The sequence below is a fragment of the Crassostrea angulata genome, chromosome 4 (genome assembly GCF_025612915.1).
Source record: "Crassostrea angulata isolate pt1a10 chromosome 4, ASM2561291v2, whole genome shotgun sequence".
NCBI lineage: Eukaryota > Metazoa > Mollusca > Bivalvia > Ostreida > Ostreidae > Magallana > Magallana angulata.
The window spans coordinates 9,334,849-9,355,091 of record NC_069114.1 but is presented as its reverse complement, the minus strand read 5'-3'; the positions used below and the strand labels follow the sequence as shown (position 1 = coordinate 9,355,091).

At 32.9% G+C, this 20,243-nt stretch overlaps 2 long non-coding RNA genes and 1 pseudogene across 2 annotated transcripts in view; 2 read left to right on the top strand and 1 right to left on the bottom strand.

Moving 5' to 3' along the window:
- Positions 1–20,243, top strand: part of LOC128182352 (uncharacterized) — a 54,380-nt gene that overhangs the window by 5,242 nt on the left and 28,895 nt on the right. The window lies entirely within an intron of this gene.
- LOC128182342 (uncharacterized) lies at positions 193–13,319 on the bottom strand (annotated as a pseudogene).
- On the top strand, positions 5,733–8,803 carry LOC128182351 (uncharacterized). The gene is made up of 2 exons (XR_008243406.1): positions 5,733–7,391; positions 7,766–8,803. It is a non-coding gene; the product is annotated as an uncharacterized LOC128182351 (long non-coding RNA).

Here is a 20,243-nt window from a genome sequence, read left to right as displayed (position 1 = left end):
AATTAAAAGATCATGATAAAACTGTAGTTGGCATTCAGTGGAAACTATTTGAATTATGATCAATCTGTATTATTCAGAATGAAGATCAAATTTTTTTTTTTAATTAATAAAAAATAAATTATGTTTATTCAAAATAAAGGAATTTCTAATTTTTTTTATTGTTCTAGAACTTATAAAAATCCTCAATAACAATTTTTCCTGTTTTAATCATTCACATTATACAATGTGTTCAATTTTAAAGCTTGATAACTAATAAAAGGGCAGTAGTTTTATAGGTAAAATACAAAAAAACCCAGCAAACATGTAATATTACATGTTGAGAAAAATACTGGTAGTGCATTTGAAACAATGCAATAGATCAATAAATTATAAAACTAAAAATCACCCAAGAGGACAGATTTTGATATGACTAGTATGGTATTTGGATAAAAAAAAATCAATGTATAAAAACATTAGTATATACTGCAGATGTAAAACAAAATAATATTTTTTTTTACATAAAGAAGCCAAATAATCATAAATGAGAACTTTTTGCAATTAAAACTTATCAACTTGTTTAAATGCATGTATTACATGGCAAAATACGAGTAATCTGTTTAAGTATGTCCAGTTAAAGCAACATGAATGGGAAAATAGAGAATCATAACAGAAATTTCAGGAATGCTGAAAATAGTGACAATAGTGTATATTGGTAAATGTTGAGGACCTCTAACATATGGCTTAGTGATGCTTTGATTTTAATACATGTACATACTAAACAAAGCATTAGGTTTTTGTTGTTTGTGTCCCAATACAAAATGAAGCCTTTGAAAATTGAAGAGCACTTATTAACAGATCACCTGATCAAAATGTATTAAAATACAAATGTATAAAAAGAAACTTCATAGAGAAGAGCAAATAAACAAGAATTATTTACCAATATTTGAAAAAAAAAATAAAAGCACTAAAATATTTACATCAAACAAAATTGTGGATGCATGCATGGTGTTTTACATTATAGAGCAGCAAATTATTTTTTTTAGATGAAAAATTTGTCCATCAAAATTGTAGATTATAATAATGGAAAAGAAACAGAATGTGCATTTGAATTTTGAAAAATAAATGAACCAGGAGTAAAACGCTGTTGGGAATGTGTCAGAACATAAAGTGAATGATGTGTTCATATTGCACTTGACTTAAAACAGATAAGTCATACAGACTGTAACAATGAAGTGCTTAATTATAAGCAATAAACTACAGAATGTCAAAAGGCAAAATATTCTCTATCATATATCCAGTGACAACAAAAATTTAAAAAACAAGCAGTTTAAATAAGTGATAAAATTCTCCAACATTTCAAAATGCACAACGTGCATTCCAAATACAGAAAAGTATTCAAACATAACATTTATCTGAGTTCAGATCTTAAATAACAGTATACAGCAAAGTACTGAATATACATGAAAAAGCATAATCATAAAGCAAAAAACCCAAAATATGGTCAGGATGGCAATCACCAACAGTGCATAAAAAGTTCACACTAAAGCAAATGAAGAGACAATTCCGTTTGTGGTTCCCACTGCCACACTGAATGGTATTCTAATGGATAAAGTGTCTTCAACACTATTCTCATCACATTCGAGAGCGTCACGGACCATATTTATGGGGATACCAACTGTCTGAAATGTGTCTCCGTCTTCCACCATAATGGAAAATCCAAATTCAGATTTTTCATAGGCAATGACTGTTCCTGTTAGCATTGATGGGGGAGCATCACATGGCTGCAAATAAAATTCACAAATTTTTTGTTAAAAAATATTAAACAAATTAAAAACTTTCATAATTTTAGAGACAAATTCACATACGTCTTGTGTGTAATGTACTTGATCCTTTGTTCATATTACAATATATAATCTAATTAAAATGCATTTTTGTACACCTTTCAATTGTAATTTATTATCTTCAATCCAATTTTTTTATAAGTATTTTGCATTGTTTTATAATTGAGTCATTTAAAGTTTAGAAACAAATATTGAGGTTTTGATCCTCAGCCTCAAAGTATTTTTTCATCATAAAAGTGTTACACATCTTTTAAACGTTATAAGTGAAATGAAATAAAATGAAATTTTTAGATGGTATCAAAGCATTTTACAAAGTTATATTGCAAATTTGCCTACGATGGATTTAATGGAATAAACGAGACTAAGTGTGAAAAAAAAGTGCTGGTGCACTGGCGGGTATAACTCATTGATAAGTAGCTCCTTGTGAATCCACTACACAAAGCATGTAGTGGTGTGACTGATGGTAATACTAACACTAAAATACTAATTCAAATGTCTGTATAAAATTCAGATTTATGCTATGGATAAAAGAAATCCGGATAATTTGGAGTTATTAAACATTGCTGAGCATCGGAGATGGTCAAGAGAAGTTGGCATCAAATTTTGACAACAATGAAGCAAACCACATAGCAATTGGTTAGAATTTAAGAAAAAAATGAAGTATTCAAGATTTGCATTAATTAGTCAAAATATGAAGTTCATTATGAAAAATCAAACAGGACGTTTTCTTCAAGTCACCTTTTATAGGTCTCTTTTAATGACTGTTAATGGGTACCTGCAGCCCAGCCTAAGTGGAACTTATGTCATAAAATTTATTTACAAGAATTTCATGCAAAAAATTGATGCAAAAATAACGGTGTTATGCCGCTTCAAACTGGCTATTTTTACCTGCTTTGAGAAATCTAATCAAGGGAAAATAGAATTAGGCTATAACGAGGCTTCAGAGGAAGATTTTCTTACAAGCTATACAAAATAAATAAGATTTTTCAGCCAAAATGATTGATATAGGTGTGATGTTTTGACGTAACTAGTTATTGTAAGTACTGTAGGTTTAGAAATCTGTATCCGTAATAATTTTGTTATAGTCAGACTTCTTTTTAAAGGATTTTAAAATTTGCTATTCTCGTCACCTTTTTACTGATGAATATGATATCTTAAAACGCTTGCATTGGCAGATCTATGTTCATTATTCATTTATTGATTACATAATATCCCATCACACACGAATGATTCCAAACAATGACACAGGTAAACAGGTAAACTAACGAAGCTACTGCTCCAGACACATGTGTATCTGGGGAATGTATACACATCGTACATGGGTCTGGTGAACAAAGAGGGCTTTCATTAAAGTAACAGCTTTTCAAGGCAAAAAGTTCAAGTGATACACAAGATGCACATCACGGCAACAACAGATGAACACCAATTGCAATAGGTCACGTGAGTGACTCAAGTGATGTAATAACATTTCTATCATAAATTCATTCAAATTAGTAAAAAAAATGTACATATAAAGTATATACATGAAATTGTATACATTTCATCAAAATTACAGTTTGAAATCACAAATGTTCACATATTTTGAGTTATAGAAATGAGCAGAAGAAATATTAATGTGAACAAAATTTTATATTAAATTAGAACTAATTGAATATTAAATTAGAATTTTGGTAAACTTAGAATAGATATTTAAAAAAATGCAAGGATAAGCCGCCTTACTTTTCATGATCAGTGTACAATATAGAGAATAAGGTAAGAAAAGAGTTACAAACTAATGAATGTTTTTCATCTTAATAAAAATGGCTATTGGTACTTTGCGGAACGGAACGGAACGGAACGGAACCAGTTAAGAGGCCCCAAAAGGGGAAACAAGATTTTTTTTAAACGTCATTATTTCAATTTTACTTATCGTAAATGGAAGATTGTTTTACAAATTTTGCTGTTTTAATGAACTGTGTATTACATAAAATATGCTACTCATTGCTTTCTAAGTCAATACACGCTTCTTCCCGAGAAAACCTATAAAAGTCACTAGTTGTTTTATGATGTTTGATTGACACTGTAAATATAGAGTTGAGGTTTAAACCAAACTCAATTAATCTGTGTGTGTAACGTCGATGAAAATTACTTAAGTAATCTTTCTTCTGAATAGATTTCTTCTGGTTCCGTTCCGTTCCGCAAAATACCATTACCCGTGTGGATATTGGTATTTAACGGAACGGAACGGAATCTTTCAAACTTTTTAAATAAAGGAAAACATCATAACAACTACTAGCTGTTTGTTTATTTCTATGTTCTTTTGAGATAAATGAAGCAAATCATTTCATCAATTCAAACATCTTGCATATGTGCATATCACTCGATCCTGTGTTGTGTACAGCTATAACTTTTATTTCATCTATGATACTACATTGATTACACGGATGATATTACTAGTTTGTTCATCAAGCTAGCAATAACGCAATGTGTATGCCATATAACGTAGAATTCTAAAATATAACGAGCACATTCGCAAGGAAAAAGTTTAATATTCATCACTTACCTTCCGTCTGAACAATTTTCTTCTGGTTCCGTTCCGTTCCGCAAAATACCATTACCCGTGTGGATATTGGTATTTAACGGAACGGAACGGAATCTTTCAAACTTTTAAAAAAAATGGAAAATATCATAACAACTACTCACCGTTCCTTGAATTTTTTATCAGATTCTTTAAAGATGAATGAGTCTATCAGTCAAATCAATTCAGTCATCTTGTGTATTTGCTGATTATTAATTTCAGCGTTTGTGTGCGTGTGCTGCATACAACAACAACAACCCTGTTTTCATTTTTTTTTATCAATTTCATATCATTGTCACGGCAGAACTAACTAGTTGGTTAATTAAGCTAGCAAAAACACAATGCTTATATCAAATAGAATTCATATTATACCAAGATCATTCGCAGCGCAGGGATAATATTGATAAAAATACTTGATAGTCTTATTTGAAATAAATTTGAATGAATGATGATATAACAAATGTTGTTACCATACTTATAAATAATTTTCTTCTGGTTCCGTTCCGTTCCGCAAAATACCATTACCCGTGTGGATATTGGTATTTAACGGAACGGAACGGAACCGTTTAAAAATTTTGAAATATAAAATATATCATAACAACTACTAGCTGTTTGTTTATTTCTATGTTATTTTGAGATAAATGAAGCAAACCAACAAATCATTTCATCAATTCAAACATCTTGCATATGTGCATATCACTCCTGTGTTGTGTACAGCTATAACTTTTATTTCATCTATGATACTACATTACTTACACGGATGATATTACTAGTTTGTTCATCAAGCTAGCAATAACGCAATGTGTATCCCATATTACGTAGAATTCTAAAATATAACGAGCACATTCGCAAGGAAAAAGTGTAATATTCATCACTTACCTTCCGTCTGAACAATTTTCTTCTGGTTCCGTTCCGTTCCGCAAAATACCATTACCCGTGTGGATATTGGTATTTAACGGAACGGAACGGAATCTTTCAAACTTTTTAAATAATGGAAAATATCATAACAACTACTCACCGTTCCTTGAGTTTTTCTATCAGATTCTTTAAAGATGAATGAGTCTATCAATCAAATCAATTCAGTCATCTTGTGTATTTGCTGATTATTAATTTCAGCGTTTGTGTGCGTGTGCTGCATACAACAACAACTCTGTTTTCATTTTTTTTTATCAATTTCATATCATTGTCACGGCAGAACTAACTAATTGGTTAATTAAGCTAGCAAAAACACAATGCTTATATCAAGTAGAATTCATATTATACCAAGATCATTCGCAGCGCAGGGATAATATCGATAAGAATACTTGATAGTCTTATTTGAAATAACTTTGAATGAATGATGATATAACAAATGGTGTTACCATACTTATAAATAATTTTCTTCTGGTTCCGTTCCGTTCCGCAAAATACCATTACCCGTGTGGATATTGGTATTTAACGGAACGGAACGGAACCGTTTAAAAATTTTGAAATATAAAATATATCATAACAACTACTAGCTGTTTGTTTGTTTCTATGTTATTTTGAGATAAATGAAGCAAACCAACAAATCATTTCATCAATTCAAACATCTTGCATATGTGCATATCACTCCTGTGTTGTGTACAGCTATAACTTTTATTTCATCTATGATACTACATTACTTACATGGATGATATTACTAGTTTGTTCATCAAGCTAGCAATAACGCAATGTGTATCCCATATTACGTAGAATTCTAAAATATAACGAGCACATTCGCAAGGAAAAAGTTTAATATTCATCACTTACCTTCCGTCTGAACAATTTTCTTCTGGTTCCGTTCCGTTCCGCAAAATACCATTACCCGTGTGGATATTGGTATTTAACGGAACGGAACGGAATCTTTCAAACTGTTTAAAATGTGAAACATATTTTTACAAAGGCAACATTTATTCATTATATAATAAATTATTTGATTTTTTTTAGGAAGAGTTAGCTAGTTGGTTAATCAAGCTAGCGAAATACAATGTTTACATCAAGTCGAAGTTTATATCAAATCCATTTGCAGGGTTATAATCATTTTTAAAAATAAATACTTGATAGCCTTATGAGTGGGCTGACTTATTAAGTTGGGATTAAACTTCAATTGCGCTTCCGTAAATTAAAATTCTGGGAAGGAATTAGACAGTCCTTGTTAGAGAAACTCGAAGATTCTAGGTCAAACTGGATACAATGTATATATCTTGAAAGACTGCCCATAAGTATCGTCTGCATTCAGGGGTCTTTGGAATCAGCTTAGTGAGATTGGAGAGAAAATGCATTGGCAGTAGTTTGCGACAGGACCATGAAATTCAGAGTGCTATCTTGCAAATTACAATTTTAAGTAATAAGTAGATTTGCAATCGTACAATGTAAGTACTTTGCTATAATATATAAGCTTCTCTCCGCACATATGCATACAGACATGAAAATAAGCGTACAAACTAAAAATACACTTGCCTATTATCATTCTTCTGAAAACTACATTACCCGTATTTCAATAGATTGTGTATTCACGTTTGACCTAAAATAATATTCCGCTGGCTGACTTTCTAAACTTTCTTTTTAAAAAGCTAAGCTATAGCTTGTTTGTTATACATTGAAATGAATAATGATATAACAAATGTTGTTACGAAACTTTTGAATAATTTTCTTATGATTCCGTTCCGTTCCGCAAAATACCATTACCCGTGTGGATATTGGTATTTAACGGAACGGAACGGAATCTTAAAAAAAAAAAAATAATGGAAAATATCAAAACATCATTTTGGGATATAAGAAGCAAGCTAACAAACCATTTCATTAATATAAAATTATAAATATCTTGTGTGCTTATCTTGTGTACAACGTTAACTTTTATTTCTGTTATGTCTTGTGCATATCTTATTTTGATTACTACGTGTATTTTGTACGAAAGATTTTGTGTACGACTTGTTTGTTTATGGGTGGAGTACTGCGCCATATTTCTAAACGCTCGATTACTACAGTTTTTTGTAAGCCTTGAATTCCACTGTGTAAGTGTTTTGACTGTTATAATTATGTATTATTAATCTTCTAGTGATGTAATTTACCTCTGTCTTTATTGTCAACTATGCTTAGTTTTGCATATTCTTGTTACCGATGGATTTTAGTTTACCATGTGCTTCAAGTATGGTGCGCCATTTCGTCGACAAACATTACATTTTGAACTTGATAATTACGTACTGTCAGTTTAATAAAGTCAATTGATTACGGTTTTAACTCATTATTTTCTATTCAATTAATGAATTTATTTATAGAATATAGTTAAGATATGTTGCATTACTTAATTCTATGTGAAAGGTTAATTGAATTGTTTTTCTATGGAAACCAATACCTGTCATTTTTATTTGTATTTTGTTTATTACAGATTCTTATCGCATTGCAGTTATCTGTCAATTAAAATCTTTAATGCTTACTTTATGTCACATTTTGCACGAGAATACTTTAATCACAGGGGCTTGGTTGTTGGATAGTGAATTTCCTAATTATTTGTTCCCGAAGAAAAAATTGATTAAAATTGGTAATCTTATGTGTATTTCTGTGTATATTGCAATAAATAAATTCACCGAAACCCCCCGTTTCAATCATGTTAAAAAGGTGTATTCAATGTACATTAAAAAAAGTAAAGGGACGACACTCGCCATTTTGGATTTATAGGGGGTCCTCATTTCAAGCTATGTTTTAAACAAGTTCTTCCGTTTCTCCAACGATTTCTGACGATATATAGGTTGTAAAATGTTAAAATTACTTATTCCTATCGAGTTTAAATGAGTTAAATTGCACGAGATATTAGACATCTTGTACATGGCTTTGCGTAGATCATCGCTATTTGTGAATAAACATGTCGCTTGATAGTCCTTGGAAAACAAAACACTTATTAGGTTAGTTACTGACTCACTACGGATATATACTGGGTTGATCAATCTCATAGATGGCGAGGCGTAGTGAGTCAGTAACTAACCTAATAAGTAATAGTATGACGTGCCATAAGGGTAATCAGTTGTCGTTTTGATTCAAGTCTGTATGTTGATCTAGCGTTGGTGTGTGATTTGTGCTTTGAATTCATTTGTCTTTATATGTATATTTTAGTTTCTACCGTCGATGAGAGATTTATTGGCCAATAAATACATTTCTGAATATTTTGTTTTATTATAATTCTATGTTAATTTCTGAAAGCATGTTTTCGAGATTGGTTGTGCATATATACGTCTGTCTGTCGGTGTATACACTTGTCTGTACATGTGCTTTTTTATCTTTGTTATGTGACTGTGTCTATATTATACTTGTATTCTAAATCTCAAATGAAGTGAATATATGATGTGTATGCACTGTAAAACTAAATATATAAGATGATGTGAATAACTTGTACATGAAAGTTCGAATAAAAAAAAATACTGAAATCTGATTGGTTTAGACGCAGTTGATAATCCGTTATATTACCCTCAGCATTAGCAACCCCTTGGCAACGGGTAACACACAAATTGTTACATACGCGTACGGTTTGCTGTATAATTCTCGTCATTTCTATGTAGAAGCAGTAAAATGTTCTCTAAAATTAAGGGGGCATGGTCACGATTTTGGTAAAAAATTATTTTTTCGATTTTAATGTTTATAATGCTTCAGAAAGGCATTTTTAATAGGCAATCAAAATTTTAGTGTCATTTGTTGACTAATAAGCGAGTTACAGAGCTTACAATTCCTCGCAATGTAAACAAAGCTTGTGTTTACATTTTGTTGAAGTGAAAATTCCAGTTTTAGACCTAAAATGAATGTGTTAATCGTTAGGAACTGATTATTTATGCTTAAAATAAATAAGAATATAGACAAATCAGCTTGAAAAAGATTTTTTACTGGTATATTGAATCTATGTAAACAAAAACAGGGCACGAGCCTTGTTTACATTATGAAGAATTGTGAGCCCTGTATCTTGCTTAAAACTCGCCGACGGGCACCCAAATTTCATGTGATCATTAGAAATGCATTCATAAAGCACTGTAAATAATAAAAACAGAAAAATAAAATTTGACCAAAATCGTGACCATGCCCCTTTAAAACATTCAGTATAAAAAAATAAATAGTCCTGTTTTGGAGGGTAACAGTTGAAATTGACACAATTGAAAGAATTAGATAGGCGTACATGGTAACATCCATTTTTATAAAACTTGATATAAATACAACACAATCTATGATCTGTTGAGACCTGATATAGACTTCATTAAAGCCAACGATATATCCTAAACTATACCACGAAAAACGACACACAAGGCTGTTTAGTCTATCCTTATTTAAATGGGAAGCAACTCCATTTTGTATAAAATTCTAACATCCGGTAATGTTAATGCATTCATGTTTTTTCCGAGCCTGTCGGGAAGGCCCGAGAAGTTGCAATTAGACTGCACTGATTAGTAACACAAACTTACAAGCGGAATACAGAGACACATGATTAAGCACATTTAATCAACATTATGATAATCTGTCTCTTGCTGTATCATGGATATGAAAATTCAGTGACATGCAATCCATTTAATGTGCACATTATATTTTTAACATATAAAGCATGTAAATGTATATTTAGCCATGATCAGTGGCAGTTAATCTCTATTATAAAACTGATCGTACGAACAAAGCCCTGAGATGGCTTTAAAAAATGTAAAAGATTCCGTTCCGTTAAATACCAATATCCACACGGGTATTGGTATTTTGCGGAACGGAACGGAATCATGAGAAAATTATTAATAAGTATGGAATCCATATTCTTATATTAATATATATTTTAATGTATTAGAAATAAAGCCATCAATTATTTTTGGAAATAATGTTATCCCTCAGAATATGTTTAATATAATATAATATTCTACTGGATGTAAACATTGTATATTGTTAATTTGATAAACAAACTCGTTAAATCTCCCGTAAACTCCCGTAACAAATACATGTTCGTTATAGATTGAATAAATGCCGTGCTTGTTATGATATTTTTCATATTTTTTGAAAAAATTTGAAAGATTCCGTTCCGTTCCGTTAAATACCAATATCCACACGGGTAATGGTATTTAGCGGAACGGAACGGAACCAGAAGAAAATTGTTCAGACGGAAGGTAAGTGATGAATATTAAACTTTTTCCTTGCGAATGTGCTCGTTATATTTTAGAATTCTACGTAATATGGGATACACATTGCGTTATTGCTAGCTTGATGAACAAACTAGTAATATCATCCATGTAAGTAATGTAGTATCATAGATGAAATAAAAGTTATAGCTGTACACAACACAGGAGTGATATGCACATATGCAAGATGTTTGAATTGATGAAATGATTTGTTGGTTTGCTTCATTTATCTCAAAATAACATAGAAACAAACAAACAGCTAGTAGTTGTTATGATATATTTTATATTTCAAAATTTTTAAACGGTTCCGTTCCGTTCCGTTAAATACCAATATCCACACGGGTAATGGTATTTTGCGGAACGGAACGGAACCAGAAGAAAATTATTTATAAGTATGGTAACAACATTTGTTATATCATCATTCATTCAAATTTATTTCAAATAAGACTATCAAGTATTTTTATCAATATTATCCCTGCGCTGCGAATGATCTTGGTATAATATGAATTCTATTTGATATAAGCATTGTGTTTTTGCTAGCTTAATTAACCAACTAGTTAGTTCTGCCGTGACAATGATATGAAATTGATAAAAAAAACAATGAAAACAGAGTTGTTGTTGTTGTATGCAGCACACGCACACAAACGCTGAAATTAATAATCAGCAAATACACAAGATGACTGAATTGATTTGATTGATAGACTCATTCATCTTTAAAGAATCTGATAAAAAATTCAAGGAACGGTGAGTAGTTGTTATGATATTTTCCATTATTTAAAAAGGTTGAAAGATTCCGTTCCGTTCCGTTAAATACCAATATCCACACGGGTAATGGTATTTTGCGGAACGGAACGGAACCAGAAGAAAATTGTTCAGACGGAAGGTAAGTGATGAATATTACACTTTTTCCTTGCGAATGTGCTCGTTATATTTTAGAATTCTACGTAATATGGGATACACATTACGTTATTGCTAGCTTGATGAACAAACTAGTAATATCATCCGTGTAAGTAATGTAGTATCATAGATGAAATAAAAGCTATAGCTGTACACAACACAGGAGTGATTTGCACATATGCAAGATGTTTGAATTGATGAAATGATTTGTTGGTTTGCTTCAACAGCTAGTAGTTGTTATGATATATTTTATATTTCAAAATTTTTAAACGGTTCCGTTCCGTTCCGTTAAATACCAATATCCACACGGGTAATGGTATTTTGCGGAACGGAACGGAACCAGAAGAAAATTGTTCAGACGGAAGGTAAGTGATGAATATTAAACTTTTTCCTTGCGAATGTGCTCGTTATATTTTAGAATTCTACGTTATATGGCATACACATTGCGTTATTGCTAGCTTGATGAACAAACTAGTAATATCATCCGTGTAATCAATGTAGTATCATAGATGAAATAAAAGCTATAGCTGTACACAACACAGGAGTGATATGCACATATGCAAGATGTTTGAATTGATGAAATGATTTGCTTCATTTATCTCAAAAGAACATAGAAATAAACAAACAGCTAGTAGCTGTTATGATGTTTCCCTTTATTTCAAAATTTTTAAACGGTTCCGTTCCGTTCCGTTAAATACCAATATCCACACGGGTAATGGTATTTTGCGGAACGGAACGGAACCAGAAGAAATCTATTCAGAAGAAAGATTACTTAAGTAATTTTCATCGACGTTACACACACAGATTAATTGAGTTTGGTTTAAACCTCAACTTTATATTTTCAGTGTCAATCAAACATCATAAAACAACTAGTGACTTTAGGTTTTCTCGGGAAAGAAGCGTGTATTGACTTATAGAGCAATGAGTAGCATATTTTATGTAATACACAGTTCATTAAAACAGCAAAATTTGTAAAACAGTCTTCCATTTACGATAAGTAAAATTGAAATAATGACGTTTAAAAAAAATCTTGTTTCCCCTTTTGGGGCCTCTTAACTGGTTCCGTTCCGTTCCGTTCCGTTCCGCAAAGTACCAATAGCCATAAAAATGCAGGTGATTATCTTCAGATATCATTTAAAGCACTTATCTTTAGGCAATGTTCAACATACATGAATATATACATAATTTAAGACTCATCCATGCTGTGATTTAATAGTTTATAGGGAGACAAATTAGTGTCTACATACATAAAGACAAAGTAATTCTAATACATCCCCTTAAACATGGTTTGCATGGGTATTTAAAAAAAAACATACCTGTATTTTTGTTCTTTGTGTTGTTGACAAGGAAACCTCATCCATGTACGAGTTGGTCACCAAATTAGAGAATTCTAAGAATTCTCCAACTTTGCACCCATCGACTTGGTCACGCCATAATGCCACCTTTACTTCCTCGGTTCCATCCTTTACCCTTACATTCCGTACCTGCATGGACATCTGTTCCTCTTACTTGTACTGTTCGAATTATTTCCTCCTGTCAAAAAAATAAAATTTTGATAAATATAGTAAATTAAATTGTTGAAATGACATAATTATTTAAAACTTGTTAAAAATCTTCTGAACAATGTATTGATAAAGATTCAGGTAAAGGTTTTATATTCACAAATTTAAGAAATTGAATTTAAAATTGAAGAGGTATTGAAACAAACCGAAATAACTCGTCCTTTTATCGATACCAAGGATTTGATAGGGCTCTTTTTGGCATCGTGGATCGTTATGATTTTGGCTGGGGCAGGATTTGCAATTGCCTTTGCTGTTAATTTGACATCTTCTGGAACCGCAAAGGCTGAGGTTTTCATGACTCTGGTCACTGCAGTGACCACTATTGTTGGATGAGGGTCCGCTCTGTATACGTAGTTCGATAGAACCATGCATTCTCCTGCCTTCAATAATGGTAATTTGTCAACTTCATACAAGGACACTTTTATAGAGTCCTCTTTATCTGCAACCCCAAGTGGAACAAGCTGTTTTTCTTTACCATCGGCTGTTGTGTACGTTGACTTATCACCGACCCCAATCCCTTTTACTTTAAGTGGGTTGGAATACGGCTTCGGCTTTGAAGCCTTCAGTTTCTTGATGCTGAACATCTGAAAAGTTAAATTGTATTAATGCAAAATGCTTTTTTTTTTTAAACAATCAAATTTAGAGTACATTTTATTGGAACAAAAAGTATCAATTATTTTGAATAAGAAGAGCATTATGATTGTTGAAATACTTCATATTAAAATAAAGAAGCTATTAAAATGAAAGTTGTTGCTCAAACAAAAATGCAACATTTTAATGCATATAAAAGCTAAAATTGAAACAATGTAAAGGATTTTTTTATATTGACCATTACTAAAGTCTTGTAAATATTTGAAAATTCAGTCTTGCAATAAGAGAATACAAAAGCATTTTTTAATTTGCAGTTTGTAGGTCAAATATATATTGTTTCAGATGAAAGTAATAAACAATTTGTTAGAATTGTCTATGGATTTTTTAAGCATGGAGATATCATTTAAAGCACTTTTAACTAAAGAACAGTTTTGATCTCTTGTTTAATTGAAACATATGAATATTGGTTTGTGATCTGAATAATAGGTTTCCAAAGTTCCCCATGAGTGAAGAGCAGCATTTCCAACATTTGTAAAAGCTTGGTCTAGCACAGAATTATAGTCTGTTGTTATACCTGTCTCTAAATATCTAAGATTAAATGTTTCAAGCATGAAACACTCAAGAGCTTTAGACACATGTGAATCAAAATTGAAATCACCAGCTATAAGGATTGGCTGAGAAAAATGTTCATTGCTTATTATGCTTCTTAACAGTTCCTTTAAATGTGAAATTGAAGTTTTTGGTGGAACATACAAAAACTTTATTGACAACCAGTTGTGAGCACAAGCTACCTCTAACGACAAAACCTGAATATTGTGAATGAGGTTCCTGAACACATTTCTAACCAGTATAGACTGCTTTACAAAGATTGCTAAACCATAAGCTGGCCTGTGTGCTGTACCAGGGTAGTCAAAGCGATAAGTAGTAAATCCAGTTAAAGAGTACATGTCAATTTCATCTGCCTCTCCAAGTCTTGTTTCTGACACAGCTAAAATATCTGCTGATAACAAAGTAAAATCTTTCTTAAGGTCTACCATATGACGATGAAGTGACCTTACGTTGTAAAATACAACTTTTGTGACTGATAGAGGCAGGACATCAAAGCTTTCAAGGCTTAAAGATATTTGTGACTTACTTCTTAACCTATCCATTTCTTCCAACACTAGTGTAGATACTTTGATTTTGCTTTCATTTAAGCTAAGTATGTGTAAATTTCTTATATGTGTCACTCTGCTTAGACCAACATAATGAATATGATCAATTTTCCGATTTCCAAAATGGATAACTGCATTCTGCATGGTTGACCCTTGAGACTTATGTATTGTTTTGGCCGCAGCAAGTTGCAACGGGAACTGGCGCCTTTTCACTTGATATACTCCATTTATTTGAATTTTGAATATCCTTGTTATTTCCAAAATAGGGGTCCAAGATCTTTCTATCCCATTATGATAAAGCCTGAAATGTTCGGTGCGGATTTTTTGTCCTGTTGATTCCTCAAGAAAGTCCACCCAAACAATGCTTACTCTTTCAGAGTCCTGAACAAGATAGTCAAATTTTTTAACAATACAAGGTGATCAATTTGTTACACCATCTTGTACATTAACATTGTTGGTAATTTCTGCAGGCACATCAATAACCAATTGCAAATCAGATACTAGACCCATTGTCTTCGAATTGTCATCAGGAACTTTGCACAATATCCTTGGATGCAATGCTTCATTAGGACACCCAATTACCCAATCTATAGCTTTAATAACGACCTTCATCTGGGATGAGGACTGTGAAAAGATTTTTTCATTAAAACCAAAGACTTCCTTCCTTGTTGCAAAAAGATGAGGAATGTTGGAAAGTTTGCTGTCATTAGTAGTCAAAGCACCTTTTAATTTTGCAAGATCATCTGTGGTATGCTTTCCTTCTCTCAATCTGTTCAAAATCTCAGCAAATTCTTTATCATCTTTTTGTTGCATTATTTCTGTTAACTCGTACATCTGAAAATTGTCTCTCCATAAGTTTGTTGCTAAAGGTCCATAGTTTTGGCATGGTTGTGAGAAAATCCAACCATCCATTACTGGTTTAAGCTGGAAAAGGTCACCGACTGCTATAATGCTTACTCCACCAAAGAGCTTTTTGCAACCTTTTATCTCTTGCAATCTTAAATTAATAAAATTAAACATGCCATGCCCAACCATTGATATTTCATCAATGAAGATAACTTTAAGGTGCATGTATTTAGACCTAAGAATGTTCAACTGCTGCATGTCTAAGGGCTTATATTTGAAACATTGCCCAACTGGTAAGCAAAATGATGAGTGTATGGTTGCACCATTTATGTTGTGAGCAGCCTTTCCTGTTGGTGCACAAAGTAAGACATGCAAGTTATCTGGTGAGTTTTGTAATTGATGAGAAAAATATTTCAGTAAACATTGGTAGAGAGCCCTTGTCACAACACTTTTCCCCACACCTGCACCTCCTGTCAAAAACACATAGAGTGGATCTGGTTTTGTTTTCACCCAATGCAAAATATGGTATAAAAACTCTTTTTGTTGCTTGTTCAAATTTCTCAATAATTGTCTGTAATCATCATCATTTATTTCTCCCCACTGAGTGATTTGTTCATTTTCAAGCTGCTTTCTTGCTATGCCAAGGTCTATCCCTATATCATAATTTGGCATATTTTGATCAGGGTTGAAGCACCCATACTTTTGACAAAGCCTATCACCGTTATCTCTGTCAATAAGCTCATTATGCTCATTTTCAGGCGCAACAAAATCAAGACACTCATTTTCCAATGAACTGCCCATCAGGATTGCCTCCTCTATAGTGTTAACAACAACACGACTTGGTTCATATTCTCCCCTTTTCCTATCTATTTCATCTTTTTTGTTTAAAAACATAGTTTCAAACACAGACAGTTTCCTTTCAAGTCCTTAACTTCATTCCTCCAGTGTGTGAACAACATCAGTAGTTCTCTGTAAAATTTTTCAGGTTCTGTTTCTACATCAAAGTGCACACATCTTAAAATACATTGTTTTTTCCTTTGAACTATTTCTGTTCCATTTCTAAACATGTAACTTTTTTGTAATTCAAAGTCCACAGAATCATCCTCAACATCATCTGATGTATCTTCTATATATTCTGTTTCTGGCAGATCATCTGTACATATCAAATTAGGATTTGATTCCCTTTTTTTGTATCTTACAGAAAATTTAGATACAAAGTCTGCTAGACACAACTTTTCAATACTTTTTGGTCGCTGTTGATAGAGTTTCACAATGTTGCTTGATTCAATGTCAGTGCTGTCTTCCTTCATGTCTTCCAGTACATGTTTAGGCTTTAACATTATGACTCGTTCATCTGGAGGACTTGTGTTGATTAATACAAAAGACCTGGAAGTTCTGCGAAAAGGCATTTGTAACACAAGATAAGCTGCCTCTTGAGCTCCAATTTCCACATGGGACAAAAACTGATTCCCTATGTGCCTTACTTGCTGCCTTATGTCTGAATCCTCTCTTCGAGCTTCCTCACTACTTTATTCAACAAGTTTGACATCCCTCACTGACCCTTAGAGATATAGGAAACAATATACATGTATGTTGCACATGCATATGGGTCTAGGATAAACTGTATATCCATATTTGCAAGCCAACTTTTCAACAAGGTACAATTATAAGAATTGACTCTAATTTCATATGGCTGTCTCTTTAAAAAAAGTTTACTTTGTGTCAGTGATGATCTAATGGCCAATGTATATGTCTCAAAGTCCATTTCTAATTTTGATAAAAATTCTTTGATGTCCATATCAGTATTTTTGATTTCATCTGAATTAAGTAGCATGCAAACCTTTTGGTAATTTGCTTTTGCTTCTGGCAATACAGCTTCATCTTCTAAAGGGGACAAGGTAACGGTTTTAGGCATAGGAGGAATTGGGAAATTGAAGCGACAAATAGGTTTGTTTTTTTTCATACACGTCTTGGCATGCCTGTGAGTCTGGTAAATAACCAAAACTGGATCTGCACCACTTTTTGAACAAGAGACATATCTATCAACAAACTGCGAAATTTTTTCGTAAGAATCAGAAGATACATTTGGTGCATTCTTCACCCACAAGAGCATATGAACATGAGGAGAGCCACGTTGTTGGAATTCCACACGAAAAAAATAGTCAACAACTTCCCCAACAGGATGTGTTTTGTGCAACAAAACTCCATGAAGAAATCTCTGGAACCTGTAATCAAAGTACCTTGAACAAGTTACTGGGTCTGACTTTATAAGCCTACATTTTTCATCCCAAGAAAGGTTATTTATGTCATCTTCTGTATATGTCACATTGTCAATGAGTTTGCCCAGTGGTTTTAAGAGAGGAATCCATTTCGTTTCTGCAGCCGAAACAGAGCAGAACCAAGTGGGAATGCCCAACTGTCTCATCATATCGAAAACATCTTTTTTTGCTTTTTCCCAATAAGGCGGGGAACCTCGAAGGTTGCGCAGCACATGATATCCTTCATTTAAATGAACCATTTTGTCTACCGTAATGGAATCCAACACCTCTGCTATTGTGAATTTCTTCCCTTGCAGTTTACATTTTCTAATTGCTAGCGAGACTTTGTCTTGGATTTGTTTTATTTGTAATTTCTTTGCTTTGTAAAAGATATTTGGAATGCACCTTGCACATCTTCTGTCAACATTCCTCAATTCACATTTGCAGATGGTACTGTAATGCAAAGGTACTTTACGAGACTTGTTGTCTGGCCTAGCTTCTCCACAATATATAGTAGGAAATGCCAGAAACTCAGAGAAAATATCCTGAAACATACTTAAAGGATTGTTGTGTTCACCAGGTGCAACATTCAACACTTCATTAAACTCACGAAAATCAACACTCTGCAAAACGGTATCAGTATTTCCACTAGGCCTGTCATCAAGACCAGGGTCTTCAGTCCATGAATCTATCTCATTTTGACTTTTTCGAAGACTTGACTCTCCTGCCGAATTATTAACACTTGTGCTTAAATCAATATTTCCTAGAGAGCTTGTTTCTGTAATATTGCTTTCCTCAGTATTCAATGAATGAACCCAACTCTGATTTACCTCAATTCCTTCACTTTTATACAAAGCACTATTTTCAACTAGCCACTTTGCTGCAACAAAGACTTTGTTTGGCCTTATTCTTTCACTGGCCACAGAATGCTTGAAGCTTAAGCTGCGCTTGAAATTTAATGCAATAGTTTCATTTTCTGACATCATCCTGGGCATTTTTTTAACTGTTGAAGTGACATCTGCTGGGACATTAACAACATTTCCATTAATGCTTAACTGTCCTCCTCTAGGTTTTTTTCTGAGCTGCATATATGGAATTCTTGGAGAAACAAGTCGTTCTTCAAGTTCAGTCAGTTCAAGTTCCTTCGGTTTTGATGGAAAAGCCATACCATTAGCAACTGAACATGGGGGTATTCTATTAGTTTTTAAATACAATTTACATGTACGACAAACTATATCAGCTTTCCTTACCTGGCACTGCTGAAGGATGCCATCAGGTATGTTTACAGCCTTCGAAACACTTTCTTTGAACCAAGTTTGTTTACAGCATTGGCATACATGAATAGGTCCTTCTTGTACAGATTTATGGAAATCAACAATTATTGATTGTTCCACTGGTTGACCAGGACCACTAATTTCTGATGAAATTTCTGTTGAACTACCACAACCATTAGGTTGAGATGAGATACCAATGGATGCACTATAATCGTTAACTTGGAGCAAAATTTCTGCTGAACTACTGCAATCATTAACTTCTGACAAACTTTCTGTGGATACACAATGATCATTGACTTGTGACAGAATATCTGTTGTACCACATGTGTTACAAACAGGTTTGTTTGAACGGGTGAGTTTTTTATGAGACAAACATACTATCGGGCCATTTCTCTTGAATGCTTTTTTGTCCTTCAATATATGCACCTTGAATTTGTAAACTTCAAACTGTGTTGAATTCTTATTCCAAAACCAAAATCTCAGAAGATTTTGCAACTCCTGTAACGATTTGACAGTAAAAATGGCAGCATTTCCATCACTATCAGTTTGTCCTTGCATGTTTCTAGCATGGGAAAAAAGTATCAGAATAATGAATTGCTAAAGCAACGCCCTTACAAAGAAATATACAAGCATGAGGTGCTTCATTCAAACAGAGATTTAATGCTGTTTCCAATGAAACAAAGGGAAATTCATTTGAAGATGTGTTTACGATATCTCCCGCAAATGTTGTTGAAATGGAGCAATTTGTTAGGCATGAATAAAAACACACTTTTCGAGGAATGTCCTCGGGATTCAAATATGAATGTGAACAGTATTTCCTCACTTGCCTATAAAGAGAATCTCCTTCAACTAAAAGGTAATCAATTACTTCTTTATCCCAAAAGAAAACCGTGTTTTTACTTGCAACTCTGTACAGAATGCTTATCAATGCATTTGCAACACATTGCCGGCCCCTACTTGTCTCTGAAAAATTATCAGAACCCTGGTGAAAACTGCCAAAAACACTTCTTTCAAAAATGACATTATGAGCAAGCGAAGTATTTGATGACTCAACAACTTCATATCTTTCTACACCATGTTCTTGAACATCTGTTAATCCTAATTCGGAATATTGAACAGCTTCTAAGTTTGACCTTTTTGGTAGGCTTTCATT